Source organism: Rattus norvegicus, chromosome 2 (genome assembly GCF_021556685.1).
Source record: "Rattus norvegicus strain SHRSP/BbbUtx chromosome 2, alternate assembly SHRSP_T2T, whole genome shotgun sequence".
Taxonomy (NCBI): Eukaryota; Metazoa; Chordata; class Mammalia; order Rodentia; family Muridae; genus Rattus; species Rattus norvegicus.
In genome coordinates this window covers 241,546,318-241,559,825 of record NC_141535.1, presented here as the reverse complement: position 1 = coordinate 241,559,825, position 13,508 = coordinate 241,546,318, and the positions used below count along the sequence as shown (strand labels likewise).

General features: G+C 38.6%; 1 long non-coding RNA gene across 1 annotated transcript in view; it reads left to right on the top strand.

Moving 5' to 3' along the window:
- Positions 1-2,139: 2,139 nt before the first annotated feature.
- LOC102548042 (uncharacterized) overlaps positions 2,140-13,508 on the top strand; it is a 37,796-nt gene continuing 26,427 nt past the window's right edge. Inside the window, exons 1-2 of the long non-coding RNA NR_190569.1 lie at positions 2,140-3,676; positions 7,090-7,275. This is a non-coding gene — a long non-coding RNA (uncharacterized LOC102548042). The remainder of the gene's footprint in view (positions 3,677-7,089; positions 7,276-13,508) is intronic.

Below are 13,508 nucleotides of genomic sequence, written 5' to 3'. Positions count from 1 at the left end.
CTGGATGCCCATCCTAAGTGATCAACTTCCACCAGTCAGACTGTGCTTCTAAAACTTTTCACAGCCTTTCAAATCAGGATCACTGCTAGAGGACTAAAGATCAAATATATAGGGGACTTTTTGGGTCATGTGCTAGTGGCCATTTCATAGTAAAAACCTTTTACTGCAGAAGCTCCCGTTGACTTAGTCCCAGTTCTACTCTGAAATCAAAAGGCCCAAGTTTTCTGAGGCTCTTCAATGTGAGCCCCTGCAAAAAAGAAAGGGACTTAATAAGCAAGAACTCCTACATCACTCCCATTCTATAAAAATAAAATATGATCACAGGATTTAAAAATCATACCAAAGCAAGAATGTCAGAACTTGATACTTTATGGAAGACATACAATAATGGGAGTGGCATTCCCATGCACAATAACGAATGTCATTTAGCAGTTAGGGCAGTACCTTTGAAGTTTTGTTCTTATTTCCCCTATAGTAACCCCAGGAAAACTGTCGTGGAGATACAATTGTCTCATGTACAGTTATGTGTATCAGGTTCAAAGAAGCTTTGTAACCTGTCCAGAAGCCAAAGTTATCATAGGAAGTCCAACTCCAGACAGAGTCTGGGTAGTCTTGAATCTACCCAGTGCATTTTACTCCACTTAGACTTAATTCATGAGTTTAAGCATGGATGGATTATTCAGGGTATTTTCAAAAATGAAAAGCTAATGTGCTCCTTTCAAATCCAATGTTCTAGCATTGGGAAGAAAGAGGGTTTCAAGAAAGTTGCTTATCTCATAAGGAATTGTTTCTTTGAGACCTTTTCTAAATGCCTGAATTGAATAGAATTCTAGGCATTGCAAATCTTAATTAAAGCCATGTCATTGAGTCTGTCAAATGACGTAATGGACAAAGGTGCTTGTCACTAACTCTAAAGGCCTGAGTTTGATCAGGTCCTAAATGTTGGGACGAGAGAAACAACTCACATTGATCTCTAACATTCAGATATGCTCTGTTGTATGTGCATGTGCAGATCTACACACACACACACACACACACACACACACACACACACACACATACACGGCCTTAAGATACAAATTAGCCAGCACGTAGAATGAAGTCAGATATCTAATTTATAGGCTGAAGTGCATTATTCTGACCTACAGTTGCCTCCCACCCGGAAAAAATGGTACAGGGCCAGAATGTGCATGGTCATTTATTCAGGCAGTACAATGTGGTACCATGTGCATGTAACTTGACACCGTGACACAGAGGTTAATAGTAATAGTTTACCAATAAAAATTGTCAATAAAATAAACAAATAAAGCTTATCTTTTCTTAGAAAAATAATTCAGAGGGAAAAAAGCCATGGGATAAAAAAAGGAAATACTCCAGATGAGCAAAACACCCTCTTCCCATGAGTCCTTCGCCTATCACTGTCAGATGACTCACCCAGCAGAGCTGAGGAAGCCATAGCTAAACTCCTGAAGATATGTGACTTAATTGATAAGCCCCGGAGACGATGGCTTTTCTCTAGCACGTTGAATGGGGACTGCTCTACTGATTTCTCTAAGAAGCCAAGCAATCGGGGTAAGCTGTAAGAAAGGGTAGATAAAGCTGGGCTGCAATGGGAACCAGTCAGGGTCAGTGTTCAGTTCTGAGAACTATCACAGAAGATCCCAGCAGCTGTGGAAGACTTTTAGGTTTCCACACAGACTAGATGATTTCTGTCAAAGGGACTAAATTCCAAAGGCTATAATGCAAACACAGCCCGAGGAAAATATATAAATGATGCAAATAACCATTTTCCAATAAAACTGTATAAGAAGTTAAGGTGATCTGGATTTAACTCATTGGCCATATTTTGCCAGTGTCTTTTCTAGTCAAACAGTAAAATCATAAATGTTAGATAGAGACAGATTCACATTAAATGCGGAGTGAGTAAGAGGCAGCTGAATAAACCTGGAGCTGTAGGATTCTGGGCATGGGGAACTACCATGTCTAGTATCTATTATCCAGGAATGACTTGCATGAGAGGAAATGCTGTCAGAATTGATACCTATAGCCACTTAAGTGCTTTCTGGGCCAAAATTCTGTGTTTTCAAAGAAGCATCAGCTCTTACTACATAGGAAATGTTATAAAGGGTGATACTTGGAGGACATGAGTACTGTGCTGTGGTTTTAGGTAACCGTTGATGATTTTAGATATTAAAGATGATTCATATGACATTAAGATTTAGTTGCCATAGAAGAAAAGTAGGATGAATATGATATGAATTTCCAGGTATACCATCAACTGTTTCTGTTACACTTAATATCAACAAATAGCTCGTTAGTAAACATTAGAGCTCCTGCGTTCTATTGTATTGTGTCATTTCAGTAAAGATTGGCACTGTCAGGGAATTTCTTCTACTCTATAAATTTCACTTCATCTATTTTAAGTTTTTATGATGTGCTTTAATGTAAATGAGGCTACATTTATTTTTAGGATATTGAAAAAATAATATAAACATATTTTCATGAAACGCCATCAATTCGGGGCAAGGCTGCAGATGAGACTGAATGAACCGCACCAGACTAAGGTATTAGCCGCCTGCATCAGTCGTGAAGAGAATGGTGCCGAGGCCCAATCTGTACTTTTCTTGAGGAATTGCAGCAGCCAGACTCAAAGGGCTTTTCCCGTTTTCCTAGTTTCATCTGTAAAACCAAAGCCAGTAAATGACCATTTGTGGTTGATTCTCTTGGTGGGTAAAGGATAAGAAATAACTGGAATCTTATAAATCTCAAGGCAAGGACGACAATATTTAACAATGGCGAATCTTTTTACAAACTTACAAAGTTCAAGCCAGTGAAATTCGTCTTGTGACAACTCCTAATTGCTTCATTCTTGAAGCTGAAATGCTTATGTAATGGGCCCCAAGAATTAGATAACACCAATCGGGAACACCGAAGGGCTGTGGTTTAGCTGCCAGAAGTAAGACTATGGATCCAGACTACTGAGACACAGAGACAAATCTACATATTAGGAGCTGCCAGCCAAGGAACTGGTTTAGTATCTGAGTGAAAATTCAAACTTCTGTCACTGGAATCAACAGCCTGTCTCATTAAAAGAGCCAACCTGGAGCAATAAAAGAAACCCTTCATTCTCCACGTTGCTTTGGGTAGGACATTTAATTACAGCTCTGAAGAAAGTCCAAACTGCAGTACAAAATTCTTATTTCACACATTCTGGCAGATGGAATTGGGGCACAGAGCTTAACATTTTTTCTATTGCGGACTTAAATTCCAAATTAAAAGAGGTCGTGGAAATCAGAGTTCTTTGTTTTCCTGAAGTGATAGTTCACTGTCGTCATACATGCCTAGGAACTTTGTAAATATTGTAGACTGCTGGGGTCAGTTGCAAAGATTATTTTGTAGCTTAGAAAGCCAGAGTTAATGAGTATTCAGCTGATGGTATAATTATGTTCTACATGGTTTCTACTTATAATTGCAGGCAAAACCGTGGGGCGATAAAAGGCATTCTGTCCACTGGAATCCGAAGTCAAGACCCCCGATATGGTCTGAGGTAGCAAATGTCGTTCCATGCAGGGCATAGCTCCAGGAGCCACTTTCGTGTTCTTATAAATGGACATCACTGTGACTTTAACAGAGGAAATGCAAACACAATGAATAAGCCTTCCTTTTCACATTCCAGGTAAGAAATGGGTTACAGTAAGGGGCAAGGTTCCTGGAAGAAGGTGATCTCAAAAAGGATTCTTAAAATCATTTCAAATGCAGAGTTCTCAATAAACCTTAATCCCACTTTCCCATCACCCCTCAGATTCAGAGAAATGTATCATCTCCCCACAAAACAGGTTGACATTCTGAGAACTACTTCCATGAATGAGCGGCATGACTGAGGTGGAAATACGTTATAGGAAAGATTTATTTGGTCCCACGACAAAACCACAAATTCAGACAGCATAAACATTTGTCTTCTGTAATGTATACCAATAACGATCCTTTACTCTGAGAGGAGCAAAGCAAGTCAGGAATCAGAACACCAAAGTGATAAGAAAGATACCTAATCTTAGGAGAATGCATTTCAAAAACATTAAATGAGATGTGACAATCAAAAAAAAAATATATCAGGCAAATGACCAGCTGTGACATCATTGCGGTGGATAAAGCTGTGACATCATTGTGGTGGATAAAGATAGGAGAGACACCAGTCCTTCTCGTGCAGGTCCAACACTAGAGAGTGAACGTTCTGGTGAATAGAGAGATAGCTCAGCAGGGAGAAAAGCTGTCTGCTCTTCAAGAGGACTGTGCTTGAACTCCCAACACCCACAAGACACTTCAGAGCCATCCTCTATGACTGTAGTACCACAGGATCTGAGATCCGCTTCTGATGTCTCCCAGCACCAGATATGCATGTGGTACACAGACAGACTTGCAAACAAAGCATCCATACATCTAAAAGACAAATACATTTCTAAAAAGCCTTTATATTTTGTTATCAATGGCAAAAATATTACACAATTTACATTTCTTCAATGATTTTGTTACACAACATAACTAAAGTATAATTTTGTGTAATTTTGTGTAACAGGAAAAAATAGTAAGGAAAAACTACTGTCAGTATTTTTTAGTTCTCATTAAAGATTTGTATTATGGGTGTTTTCTGCATATGATAAAATTAGCATCGTGTATGTGTATATAGCCCTTATGGAATTATGCATACACAATAGCCAACTATTTCATGCCTGAGATTTTACTCTAAGGTAGACATCAGCATCTCATTCTGTACTAGCAAGGCTAGAACCGGCAGGCTTCTTGGCTTCTTTCTCAACGTTCTGTCTCTGCTATTGTATCATATAAAATGCCTTAGGAAAAAAACATAAAACGTGACCCGTGTTGTCATCTTATAAAACAGTAGCCAGAAGAACAGACTGTGGGCCACCGTTTGCTGTCCTTTCTGTACATAGGAATCCCACAGAGCTAGTAAAGTTTCTCTTCAGACATTCTAAGAAACTATTATTCAAAATAAGGCAGAAATCAAGATAACCGATATAAATGAGAATGAACAAAATACTAACTGTACATTTTTATGATAATAAAAGTTGGTCAATGTATATTTTGCAAAATTAAAAGAACAAATGTATGGCTTATATTATCATATGCAGAAAATACCCATAATGCAAATCTTTAATGAGAATTAAAAAATACTGACAGTAGATATTTTTTCCTTCCTATTTTTTCCTATTATACAGAATTGCTTCAATTAGAAAATATTACCTCGGTAATCAGAAATATGTTCTTAATTAATGTTAACTCTGACACGAACCTAACTTAACAAAACAGCTAATTAAAATGTTCATTGTTTGATGACTGAAGTTTTCTGTAAATTAGAAAGAACAAATGATCAAAAATTAATAAAATGTATGACAGTAAACGAGTAGCACAAAACAAATTAAATTATTGCAGGTAAATCTGACATGGAGTTAAATTGTAATCTTTTTCAAAGTCCATCTGTAAAAATTCATGTAATATAAGCAAAACTGAAAACTTCTTTTCTTGAACATTGACAGGGAATAAAAAAGGTCCAAGACATTTCTGAAAGAACAGATTTTGTTCTTATTATATGTTACATTTACAATGATAGAAAAGCAATCATAATTATAGATCCTGTCACAGTTGTGGGCTTGGACAGAAGGATGAGAATCCAAGTATCAAACAGATAGAGGCCACGACTAAGCTCACATGGCAATGCTTATGCATGATGGAGGAGACATCAAGCAAATGCCTTCAGAAGAGATAAAGAATGCTACCACAAATTAGTAAGAGCATAGAGTTGGGGAGCACATCAAGAAGGCAAAGGACATTGTCATTAGGACAAAACAGCAAAAAATAGATTGGGAAAAGATCTTTACCAATCCGACATCTGAGAGAGGGCTAATATCCACTATATACAAAGAACTCAAGAAGTTAGACTCCAGAGAATCAAATAACCGTATTCAAAAACCAGATACAGAGCTAAACAAAGAATTCTCAACTGAGGAATATCACATGGCTGAGAAGCACCCAAAGAAATGTCCAACATCCTTAGTCATAAGGGGTGAGAGAGGGGGTTTATGGACTGAAAACCAGAAACGGTGATAACATTTGAAATGTAAATAAATAATTCCAATAAAAAAGAAGACATCATGATTATAGTTATGAACCAAATATTGAGGCTCCAAATTTCAGTGACCAAAAGCAAAAGCAGATAAATGTCAGGTACGTCCTGATACAACAATCTTGAGGGGCTTTGGTTCTCAACCTTCACTTTTGGATGCCCTTCCAAAACAAAAATAAGCCAGACAAATTACGAGCTAAATTATACCACAAATAAATTGTATTTATCAGGTGTGATTACAAAATATTACAAACAAAGGATAGGGAATACACATTGTTTTAAACAGCAGTAGAATGTAGAACCATCTTTAAAATGAATCCTATTCTAAGACAAAAAGAAAAATTTGAAAATCAAATAAGATATAAAAAATTCATTTTATTTTAACAGTTCATAGTAGATTAAAAGCCACAAACTGATAACAAACAAATCACAAAAGGTATGCAAATACATAAAAACTGCAAAACGTAATTTTGAATGAATTTTAGGGACAGAAGAGATCAGTGAAAGTAAGAATCGAAGTCTAGAACTCAGAGAAAAATGAGAACCCATTTGATCAAGCCTTGGACATACTGCTGAAAGAGTTCTGGGACAATTTAGGATAGAGACGATTACGTTCAACTCAGGAAATGTCACAAATAGGTCATCTAATGATTTGCCTTGAGCTTGTAGAAAATAAAGTTAAACAATAGCAGGTGACGAGAAAATAATAATTAAACAAGATATTGATGGAACAGACCAAAAGTACACATAAAAATCAATTAATTTAGTCTATGATACAGAAGGGGGTACCCCTGACCCCTTTGTGTACATGACTCTGATAACTCACTGAGAGCAGATTGCATATACTTATGACTTTATGTGTACCTCAAAACTTCGCCCCATATGTTGGTTAGTACTGGGAATTATATTAACTTTGTTGTTCATAAATCACTTTCCCATACTGAAATTAGGAAGTCTATGGAGAAAGCAAGAAGAAGAAAGATGTGAGAGTGTCATGCATGTTACATGTTACAAGAAATACATTGGTGTGGCAGAGACTCAAGCACTACTCATCGTGGTCAAGTTACCCATGACTAGCATCTTCTCCTCTCACGTGAACAATCTGGACTGGCGACCATCTTAACTGGAACAACTGGGTAAGTTTTCAGAGACTTCAACTCTGACTATTTCTCCTTCAAAGACTCACGTTGAATGAAAGTGACGCCATAATGCCAGAGAGCATAAAAAGTAATAGACTCAAGAAATGACTCACTAGAGACTATTAAAAATCCATAAACATTTTTATAGAAAACGAACCATTTGAAAAATCAGCCTTCATAAAACACTTTTATGAGATTCTCTATATCATCTTATGATTTTAAATTAAACTGCCTTATCAAGACTGAGGGATTATCTCTGAAACATTTGTTTTGATTTTCTGGCAAGAGAGAGGAAAAAAGAAGATGCCCTGATATCTAGTGTGACGTTTATCAGGCTGGATACATTTGGGGGACACTCCTCCAGTGAGATCTTTTCATTTCATCCCAAATGGAACCAGTGGTCAAATTCAATAAAACATAAAACCACAAAGTCAGAACCATTAAGTCACAACTTGGTTTCCCTTTCTCTGCCAAATCAGAACTATTTTTCCAGAACAAGAGTTCATTTCTCAGCATTTGAAAATGGAAGTGGTACATTTGGTGAATGCAGGATTAAAGGATTAAAACCCACTAGCTCTCCCTCACTGTTTTCAATCAGACTAGTTTTCCCTATTTATTCCTACAACTGAGACAACACAAGGTGATAATTGGTCAACAGAAATATTGACTTACTTGTGGAATACAAGGTTTCAAATATACTGCATGGACTACTAGAGAAACTGGCTGGCGCTTTATAAATAAAATAGACCCCGGTATCCTAAATTGATAGTGGAAAATTTAACTTTAGCTAGCAATTGTGTTTCTTGGCACCAATGATGTGAATATTAGTATTTACCTCATTATTTTTCTCCTACAGAATTTATGTACTGAATTTTATACAATATAGGTGGCCTATTTGACAAATATTGTTTGAATTAAATTTGTTTAGATGGACTCATACAATGATAGCACAATTTTATTTTGGTAATTTTGTTAAAACTTATGTACACACACACACACACACACACACACACACACACAAAGAATTACTTGGATACTTTTCAAGAATTGGATAAAGCACCTTATCTTCTCATTCTTTGTATAGGGTAATTATCTCTGGAAAAGTGGACTTTTGGTCAATTATAGAAATAAACAATGGAAAGGGTATAAAATTGTATAATTTTCTAAATAAACCCTTGTTAACAATTTTTTAGTATTGTCTCATTGCTTCCGTGATATTTTTGAAATTTCCTGTTTTTATTTGACCAGCTGGAGATCTTGTAAATTTTCTCACAGTCCACCATTCCAGGCCATTGGATAAAGGTTCAGCTTTTCAACTATGAGGGAAAAATCACTCAAAGTTTCCCTATTTGTCATTCTTAAAATATAACAGAAATGTAAACGGTTTCCTTCCTTCTGCATCTTTTGCCTATTTCTGCTGGTAGGAAAATGAGCAAGATGGCAGTGGACAGCTCAAAAATAGAATAACACAAAAAGTCTCACCCCTAGCTAAGAAGGTATTAGTAACTGATAACTTCAGGGAAGAAAGAGTCCTCCCCGCAAGGATGCAGCCCCTGAAAGGCTACCCATGCTCCTGTAGATAGAACAACAGCTAAATTCATAGAGCCTGCTCTGTGTGGACAGTGAGCTTAGATAAAACTAACTAAAAATGGGAGGGAGGGGTGGTAGAGGAAATAGGGCAGAAAGAGGACGTAGGAGCTAAAGGGGCAGATTTGACCCACGTATGTAGAAGGTATGGCATTCTCGGTTTAGTAAGTTAATAAATAAATGAATCAATAAACTGTTTCTAATTTAGAAAAAGAATTTGAAAAACTGCTATCATATATGTTAATCAATTATTTAGTAGAACAAGTCTCTCAAACTAGAGCACAGAGTGGGAAGGAGGAGGAGGAGAAGGAAGAAGGAGGAGGAGGAGGAAGAGGAGCAGGAAAAGGAAGAGGAGGGGGAAAAGGAAGAGGAGGTGGAGAAGGAGCAGAAGGAAGAGGAGGAGAAGAAGAGAAGGAGAAGGAGAAGAAGAAGAGGAAGGAGGAGCAGGAGGAGGAAGAGGAAGAGGAAGATGAAGAAGAAGGAGGGGGAGGAGGAGGAAGAGAGGAAGAAGAAAAAGAAGAAGAAGAAGAAGAAGAAGAAGAAGAAGAAGAAGAAGAAGAAGAAGAAGAAGAAGAAGAAGAAGAAGAAGAAGAAGAAGAAGAAAAGAGAAGAAGAGGAGAAGAAAGAGAAGAAGAAAAGAATTTTAAAAACTGGCTATAAAAAAAAAAGCACCTGTAAAGAATCAGTCCTTTGGGTCCAAAGTTACTTCCCCTACTCCTCTGGATAATTAAATGTGGAAAGTGGGTAACATTGTTTGAAACATCAGCAAATGTCTCTGTCAGAAACCTACATGCCCTCTTCTGGAGACATAGCCTGAACCCTGATGTCTGGCTGTTGTCTTTGCTGAGTTCTTTCCTCTTCTGTTGCTCCCTTGGCTTCCTCTCTCCTATCCTTCAACCCAAGGCTGACACATGCACATCGGACAGTAGATGTTCTCGTCCTCCACTGTGCATTTGCCTACTCCAAATCAAAGGAAGACAAATGGACTCACTGTTTTCCCACTGAGGCATTCTTGCCTGTTCCTCTCAGGCCTCAAAATCTACCCAATGCCGATATTTTCTTCTCATGCATCCTAGCGACCACACACAGTTGTCACAATCATCTGCCTCCCTTGTGTCCTGAGGCTTTGGCGTAGGGAAGGGGTGGACTACAGTTCTTGTTTTGCCATTAACTAGCTACTGATTTCAAACAAATTGCTTATCGACTCTAACCCCCTCTGCCTTCTTCTAAAATCTAAAATGGGATATTAATGAAAATACAATTAAATAATCCATGTAAAGCAATTAACTGAGTCCCTGCTAGAATAAGTGTACTATCTATACTAATTGGAAATAGTAATGGATTTTCTTCTCCACTTAGCGTTCTTAAAGAGAATAATAAAATCTGCTATTTCTCCGTATTTAGACAACATAACATGAAGTAACTCATATTTCTAACTTATTTTTATGCTTGTGTTGAAAATAACGGGTAAGCCTGCCACCCCCTCTATTACCATCTTCTCATTTGCTTATTCACGTATGAAATTGGTTAGGCAAATAATTCATGCACTCTCCTGCCGTAGCACAATTTCGGGCATTTTGACATCCTTTATATATCTTACAATATTTGCTGTCTCATGGCAAGCTCTACATAAAGAGCACACCAGTGTTTAATTTTATTTCATTCATGGATTTAGGTGTGTGTGTGTGTGTGTGTGTGTGTGTGTGTGTGTGTGTGTGTGTGTGTGTGTGTGGTGGGTCTGTGTTTATGCAGTACTTAAATATTATTCACTCAAAGATGAATGATAGTTTAGATGACATCCTCAAATTAAAAGAAAGTACATTTAGTATAGTAATCAAAAAGTGACACTTTTTACATAAAATACGTTGAGTTTCGAACAGAGGGATGGGGGAGGGAGGGAGGGAGGGAGAGAGAGAGAGAGAGAGAGAGAGAGAGAGAGAGAGAGAGAGAGAGAGAGAGAGAGAATGGGTGCTTGTGAGTCATGACGGATGGGAAAGTAAGAGGACAACTTCTGTATTAACCAAATCAGTTTCTACTTTGAGTCCTTCATCCTCCGAACTAGCAGGCCTGCAGACTTAGGGGAATTCTCTCCGGTCCATCGTCCACGTCCCTGTAGAAATAGTTGGATCACAGAAACATTCATCCACACCCCAGCACCCCAGCTTTTCATGGGCTGTGGAGAATTAATCTCCGGATCTCATGCCTACATAAATGTCAGTTTAAACATCAAACCATCTCCTCTGTCTTGAAAGCAATGCTTTATATTATTTAATATTCTAAAATGATATTTTTTAATTCATTACATCTCTACTGCATCCTCCCCTCAAACCACCCCTTCCAGAGCCCCCAACTTCCCTATTCCCCAGATCCAAGACTCCTCTCTTTAGAAAACAGCATGCTTCTCAATGCTGTCAACTGAACACAACATAACACAATGCCATAAGACAGGTACAAACCCTCATGTCAAGGCCGGATGACGGATCCCAGTAGTGGGCAAATGGTCCCCAATCAGGCAAGGCATCAAAGATCCCCCCACCCTCACAAACACCTCAAACTAAACAGTGTGTATGGAGAGGACTTAGTGTATACCCATGTAGGCTCTGTGATGTTTGTTGCTAAATATTGCTTTGTTTCTGTACAGAAAAACAATAGACTTTGAAGTTTACCCATTTACTTTCACTTATTACTTTTGACATAGTTTTTATTAATCATTTTATTTGATTCTGCCTTCCTAGTTATTCCTCCATAACCCTCCAATCCAGCCCCCCACACCCTCCCCTTTGTTTCTAGGAGGGTGCTCCTCTACCCACTGGCCCACTGCTGCCTCACCACTCTAGTGTTCCCCCAACCTGAGGCATCGAGCCTCTCTTCCCTCCCACTGATGTCAGATAAGGCCATCTCTGCTCCATATGTATCTGGGGCTCCTGGCTCCCTCCATGTATACTCTTGTTTTCATCTATAGGCCAGATTGGTTCAGAATGTATGGTTCAGCCCAGGATGGCCTCGACTTCCTAGCCATCCTCTTGCCTCTGCTTCCTGGGGTCTGGATTGTAGACAGGAGCAGCCAAGCCTACTGAATTTTTTTGCTGTTGCTGTTGTAGAAATGGAGTTTGGGTTGTTATAGATGAGACGGGAAATGTCTTAAGCAAGCAATAAGGGGCACTTATCACCACCTCAGCGTGCAGTGCACTCTGGTGTCTGGTCCTGTAGTCCTGCTTCCCATCCTCCACCCAAAGCACCCGGTGTAATCCATTTAAGACCAAAACCTCACTGCCAGCCTCCTCCTCTACACCTAGATGTGGAAGATCATCCCCATAAATGCAACAGTTAGGTTTCTGCCAAAACTTCGTTTTCATACTTGTCGCCACTTCGTCCTAGATAGAAAATAAAATACAAAAAAAGTCTCCGTGAATTTACTGAAGATGTTGTTACACAGGGACTTAACATTCCAAAGGAAGGACATTCTCAGGCTTGCAACCTCCAACCCTCCCTGGTTGAGCTTTTGAAGAAAGTCCATTGATTACAAATCAGCTGTTCTTGCATCGTGTCACTTCAATCAACACAACATGATGTGATCTGACATCATTAGAAATGCTCGCCTGCTTCCTCAGACCATATGCTCAAATCAGCAAGCCCACCCACAGACGCTTCCTCCACTTTGCACAAGCCCAAGCTTATTTCAGACCTTCCTACCTTTAGGCCTGCGTATTATTTAAGGGAAAAGAATCTATTCTATTCTCTTAACATTCTAGTGTCAATTACATCACAGATATTGTTACATTCTTTTCTCAGAGTTGTTCATAAGAGAAACATGCTTACATGATGCCTGAGAAGCGCGCACACACACACACACACACACACACACACACACACACAGAGAGAGAGAGAGAGAGAGAGAGAGAGAGAGACAGAGACAGAGAGAGAGAGAGAGAGAGAGAGAGAGAGAGAGTCAAAAAAGTAGGATATCACTTAGGAGTGAGGAAATATAACTCATTTAAGAAACCCTGGTAGATACTTATAATATGTGCTATTTATTGTAAGTATTTATTGTAATTTTCCTATTTCCTATTTCATTTTATTATGTAAATAAAAACCAGAGAATATGGTAGTATCCTGTTTGCTCAACGTCACAAATTTGGACCTGATTTTTTTTCCTGAGAGAAAATATTTTCTTTTGAAATATTGTTTCATATAATTTATGGGAAAACAGCCAAGTTGGCAAGTTTTAAAACACACACATACACACACACACACACACACACACACACACACACACACACACACACAAATGGTAGAACATCTTGACTGAGCTGATGACATGACAACATTGTAGTGCTCACCAGTGGGAGCTGGCTGCGGTTCAGAAATGGACTCAAGACAGTCGAAGCAGAATGCGAAAGGAGCAGGCTCTTCACTGCTGCGACGGCCTTGTGTAAACCAGCTGGCCTTCCCTTAAATTATCTGTATCTCATATATTGTCAGCACCAGAAAAGGACAATCAGCAGAAGTAGGAACTATGGTATGTGATGTGATACTAAACAACCTGGTAAATTAGGCACTGTGGACGTGGGGCCTGTCGCCCAGCATATGCTGTTACCCATCATGCACCAGACCCCGCTCAGCCAGTGCCATCCCAGGGATTC